Genomic DNA, 6,575 nt, shown 5'->3' with positions numbered 1-6,575 from the left:
CTGGATACTGGTGTCAGTGCGCACAAAGCAAGGGAAGAAAGCAACAAAGACCTTTTATTTGAATTAACGTTTCCATCAGCAGATCCATTGCAATGGATACCATTTAGCTGAGGAAGTTGTAAACTACAGTTACATGACCTTAACTCTGAGCAAACTTTCATTCTGGTGTAAGCGTATTATATGGTGACACTGTCAGTTTGAATTCAGTCAGTTGGATGAAGAAGCTCCACTGTCTCTCCCCAGTGACTCTTGCTATTACTCAAACTCTTGTATGGAAAATGCTTTAATGGCAATAAAATTCTGCTTTGGGAAGTGATCATTCCTGAGTGATTACTGCTGAAAGGGTCTCCCTTTTGGGCCCGAGAAGTCAGTGTTTACTGGATGAATAATGAAAGCAAGTTACAGCTGCTCTCAATTTTAATGTCACCCGACTTCACTAATAGTAATGCAGGAGATTGAAAGAAAAAGCAAATTTAGCTTTAAGCAGTAAACTTTTGCTATTAAGCACTTAATAGGTCACTGCTTTAAAACCTCATTTTTATTGTGAGTTACAAAGTCTACAGAGAGCAACTTTTTGTACTATTTTGTACTACTTCATGTGAGCATCTCAAACTAGATATATGGTAGGAACTTTAAGAAGAAAAGCAAAAACCAGAACTACTTAGGCTACTGCTTACCTAAATTCAACACAAAACTTATTTTACTGTAGCATTCCAGTTATGAGCAGTTACTTTCTTTGTGCTTAGAAAAAAACACATAATTGCAGCTTCCCAAAAGTCCTCAAAACTGGTATTTCTGTCAGTATCTTAAAGAATTGCTTTTAAAATAATATATAAGAACTTTTCTCATTTTTCTTTTGTTGTATAACATACAAATAATGTATTTTATATAAAAATAATGTATATTTACCCTTTAAACATCACAGGTTTACTATATGTGCTATTCTAAAGCCTGCATAACCAGTTAGGCAGCTCATAGGCAAACAGTGACTGTGTTACACGAGGCTGGTTTAGTCTGAAAGCTCAAGAACTTGTTTTGACTTTGTGCTGTGTGGCAAATACATAAAACAAAGGCAGCCTGAGTTAGACACTGCCGAGGACAGCTGCAGAGCAGAGCCTGAACTACAGCAGTCATACGATAGGAAAAAAATACAAGAAATCTCTTGTGGTCCTAATGCAGATAGTATTAGAAACGCTAGCCGTTCCTGGTCACAATAATTGTTAACTGTACTTTTTCAGTCTTAATTTGACAAGAACTTTTTTTTCTACTTGCATTGAGTTAATATGGTTTGGTTGTTTGTTTTTTTTTTACTTCTCTAATCCTAGAACTCACGTTACATTCTTATTTACATTCAAACCAATACACATGTAACACTTTCTCCCTGGAGATCTTAATAGACCTCGTTTATGTTTTGCAATATTTTTAATGCCATTTTAAAAGTATGAGAAGAAAGCAGTACATTGCTTTTTTTCATCTGTTAGATAGTTTCACAGGCAGTTTAGAGGGGCTTTAAAATGTGGATAGCTGTAATGTAACTCATTCACACAATTAAATCAGTTTAAGTTGGTTAAAAGAAGTTGTTTTTTTCTTCTGCCCCCATCCTCCAAATTCTTCCAGCCTTGGTAAACATTGGAACTTTACCTGAAACGTATACATGACTTATACTTAAGAAATAAAATGTAATTACTAATAAAATATCGTGTCATTTGGGAATTGGAGAACACAGTTCCAGGATAGTTTTTTCACCTTCTAAGCAGTAGGACAAAGGGTTGGGCTTTGTCTGGCCCTGAAGGTGTGACATCCAGCAAGCATATCCAAAGAGGCTGTAATCACAGTCAGTATTCCAAGCACCCACGTGAGGCTCACCAATGGTGCCAAATGCAGTGCATTTCAGCCGATGGTGACTTACACATGTTGAAATTTCTATAGAACAAAGCAGACTGTTCCATTTGTACCTTGTCTGATCTGAGGCACTGTTTTCTTCTGCAGTCACGAGGACTAGAAATTTAAAAACAAGCTGAAGCTGGCAGTAGAAGTTGTTTCCTATGTAATTGCAGCTCTAAAATCTTTCAGGAAAAAGAAAGAGTAGAGTAAGTTGATAAGGCTGCGTGCCACTGGCTGCAACAGGAAGGAGGAATCATATCCTTCTGTCTCCCACAGCCAGAAGAGAGAAGCAGGTTTGGCTGATAGCCTGCTTCCTTTTAAGCACTGTGATACTCGTAAAAAACATCAGCCTTGGGCCCAGGTAGTGGAAAAACTTAATTTCAAGGGGTCTCCTTAAACTTAAATAGGTCTCAAGTTTTTGGTCATGTGGAGTACATCCTGTGCTGTTGTAGATGTTGTCATAGTAGAATAATTAATTTCTTCTCTTATTTCTGTCAAAGAGTGCTGTCATATGTGTCACAGAAATGATCACAAGTAATCTGAGACTAGAAAGAGAATGCTCAGGACTTGTTGATCCATCAGTCTCGTTTTTAGTCATGGATCCTGTGGGATTTTCTAGCAACCAATGATATAAAAATATAGTTTCTCTAGAGGGTCCTATTGTATATATACTCTATACTGTTAAGTGTTTTACAGTAACAAGGAAAGTTGTTTCAGAGATCATACGTTAATAGAAAATGTGTCTGTCTATAATAGCAGTCAAAAGCTAATGCTTTACTCCACAGCCCCAACTTCTGGAGGGGGAGGGGGGGATATGGGGAACAAACTAAGGAAGTACAATAATAAACGCTTGGACTTATGATTAGTCTTCATCGTCCAGTGTGACCATGTGTGAAGTTAAGTAGAAGCTCTTCCTAAGCACTGGCAGGGATAAATGTCAACAAATGTAAAAGAAATAGGGAGCAGCACAGTTGTGTATTTGAAGAAAGAAGCAAGGAAATGTTAAGTGAAGTTGTTCTGTGTCAAAGAAGGCTTGGTTTATCCAATGAGAAACTGAAGTGCAGCCCAAAGCATGTCCTCTCCAGTTTTTAAAGGCTGAAAAAGAAGAATCCTAGAAACTTGTAAACTCTCAGGTTTAATATAAACCTTTAAGAAACTACCTTGATGAATACACTCCAGTCTGTAATCTTGATCATGTTGTGCAATTTTTAGTCACTGCATTTTATACTACTAATTAGCATTTACATGTTGTTAAATTATTGTGTTATGTACAAATATTAAAAGCATAAAACCCCCATTCTCTTTTTCCAGTAGTTCAAAATTTTCATGGTAAAGATATAATTAATTTTGGACTAGACTTCCATGATATAACAAAAAACCACAGATAACCAAAGAAGTAAGTTGTATAGGAGGTAAAATATCTGTATTAATATTTTCCTAATTCTGAAATACTTTACAAGGTGATGTAAAATCCTGCTCCAGCAGTCACTTCTGGAGAGAGGTAAGGATTTTTTTAGTGCCTGTGGATAGCTGTAACAGCAGAATTTGATCTCATCTCTGATGTTTATAATGTTAATAAATATTAAGAACCAAACATTTGGATTAAAAAAACCTTTCTAAACCCATATTTGTTTAAAAACCGTAATGTTGAAGGAGGAGGTGGAGTCTCTCTGTGTGTTCTATGCTTTAGGATACATCCTTGACTGGATTTCAAACTTACTTTGTGACTGTAAATGCTAGAAGCTTTATTAGTATGAAAGCTGAGACTCCAATGTTATCTTTCAAGAAAGACAGTCGAGATTTGAGGAGCATTAAAGATGAATGGCACTATCCAATGAAGAAGTAATGCTTTTGATCAGCTACCTTATACTGAATGGATGACAACAGTAGCTTCTATCAGAACACAGGAAACCTGCTACATTCTGCCTAGTGGCTGTTTTTTGTGATAAAATTTGTAAAACAATTTATCTGATCCTTTCCCCATAACATTTCTCAGTTCAGGGTTTATTGCCAAGAAACTAACAAAAACTGACTGCAGTTCAAAACTACTGTTATACTTGAGTTTGTTAGAATATAAGCCCACATCTTTTACCCAGAATAACACCTGCAGAATTTTACTCTGCAGGAAGTCAGGAAGGCATTTAAACCCCAACCCCATGTGTAATTTTACTCATTTTTACTTTTATAAAAGTATGTTTGTGAAGGATACACTTGATCCCTTTACCAAACTAGTGGCAGTGTAGCTCAGGCTCCAAAAGAGATAAAAGTCTGAGCTGTAGGCAAGCCAAGAACTCCTCTAGTTTCAACCTGTTCTCCGAAAAACCCACAAGGGAGCTGAGTGACATAGTAAACATGAATATGTATGAGTTGGGAACACCAATGGGATTAAGGCATAAATAACAGGTGGCTTTTCCAAAACTCGTTTATCAAAAACCAAAGAAAGCTGTGGGCACAAGGAGTCTCATGCATACCTTTCCACTGCATGTGATTTGTCTATAAACCAACCACTTTTATCTCATAAATATGACAGCCTGAATCAGCCTTTGTGCAATCCTTGCCAGGCAGCGTGGCTTCATGGTGATGACCTCTTCTTGCGCTCAAATGCCTCTCAAGGGTGCTCCTTAGGCCAGAGAGACCTTTTACCAACCGCAGATCCTTGGATGAGCCTGATCTGAGCCCTCCCTGAATTGCAGCTAGACTGCTGGCAGGTGACTCTCCCCTGGAACAGGAAGCCTCACCAGGTTTGAGATTCCTCACCTGAGACTCAAAGATACTTCCTTGCCCCAGGCAGAAAGATCACTTGTTCCTCAAGGCTGAGAGACTTCTTGCTGCAACAGATCCTTGGTAAGTGAATAATAGCTTGTTAAACTTTGTAAGCTTTGCTAACTCAATTTTCCTTTGCATGTTTCTTCCATGCAGTAATTAATAGGATGACTCTTGCCATCAAACTTACTGAATTTTAGTAAACCACTGTTAAACTTCGTTAAATTCCATTGGATTTATTGAACTCTGTCAAATTATTATTTTACCCTCATAAAACATATTGCTGCTTTTCTCTTTTGAGTGAGATGCGTTCCACTCATCCATTACACTGCATTAGTATCAGACTCTGTTTTGGTTTTACTGACAGAATCTGAATACCTTCTAAAGATCTTCTCAAAGATGGATTCTGGACTCAGGTGGAGAAGTGTTCACCTGCCCTCAAGGGGCACTTAAAACCTTCTGTTAACTTCAACAAGAACTAAGTCAGACCTACAGATGCTTAAAACTCTACTGCAAAGGACAATGGCACTGGAAGAGGCTTCAGGGCTACAGAAGTTTCCAATTTTCCTTTCTGTAAAATGAATCCATATTACAGGAGGACATGATGATGTAAAGGAGCACAGTAGTTTCTAGGATCCTCTGACAAAACTGCAAAGATGATGTAATACATTTTATTCCAAACAAAAAGCAAGTGATTATAGACAGTGTCAAATCTGAATTCCTATCAACAGAAACCAGTGGTTCACAAAATGTATGACTGTAGCAAAGAGTATACAGTGTTTTTTTGTGGTATCAAGTGCATTTGAGACCAGCAAAATTTGCTGAAAAGGTATGATAGGGTTTCTCTGAGCAAGCTTTTTTCTGTTTTTTTGCAACTCTTAAGCAATATACTACAACTACCTCCCTGTTATTTGTGGCTCAATTTGCATTGCTAAGCAAAGCCTCTGGGGCTGATTGATACTTTTTCACTATTTGTTCCAAATAGTCGCACCGCATTTCAGACAAGCACACATGATGATTTTGCTGGGTCTCTTTCTGGCTGCGAGATCTAATATAACATGAAACAAAATACTAATCCAAGCAACCTGGCTGGACAAGTGATCAGTGAAACAGTGACTGAATCAAGCAGATGGATGTGTACTTCTGACTTGGCTGAATAGGGGCTTGTGAGGAAGAGGGGTGCTGAAACCTAATGGATACCTTGGTGCAAAGGTGGAGATTTGCTTCTCTGTTTGCTTCTGGGCAGTTGTTGTGTCTGACGTATCTCCCTTATGCTGTATTTACTGTTGCTTTATGAACCAAAAGTAGGCATTATAATTCATTGTTCCAAGTCCTCCAATAACCAATTTGTCATACACGTTCAACAAAGAACATCTAAAGTTTCAGTACCAACATTTCTGTATTTTTGCAGGTAAAAACGAAGCCTTCTAACAGAAAGTCCTTCAATGCCTCCTGTAACTAATAGCTTGTTGCAAAAGTGAATTGGTACAAAGTGTTAAGGGGCATATATAACAAATCTTTAAAGCTTTTACAGTACACAGGCTTATCAGTTTTAATCCTGTAACACCTAGATTATTCTTAAAATGCAAAGTTTATTTTTGGACCCTGTTTACTGCTTTAAATCTTTTAATAAAAGCCTGTGTTACATAAACTCATTCACACACCCTTAGTTTCCATTGTACAAGGCCGAGCGCTTGAAAAAGGAACATTAGCTTCAGCTGGATTACTCAGAGACCTGGAAATACCAGTTTTGCGCTAATATCACTATTTTGATTAAAGGTATGATTTTTTCTTTGTATATTGCTTATATTACAATACGATCTACATCTGCTAATAGAAATTAAGTTTTGTCATACAGTTTATGAACCAAAGTTACATTTTAGCTAACCTAGTATAAAACAAATAAATAAGTAAAATAAAAACACAGT

Source organism: Cuculus canorus, chromosome 4 (genome assembly GCF_017976375.1).
Source record: "Cuculus canorus isolate bCucCan1 chromosome 4, bCucCan1.pri, whole genome shotgun sequence".
Lineage (NCBI taxonomy): Eukaryota > Metazoa > Chordata > Aves > Cuculiformes > Cuculidae > Cuculus > Cuculus canorus.
This window is presented reverse-complemented; position numbering follows the sequence as displayed.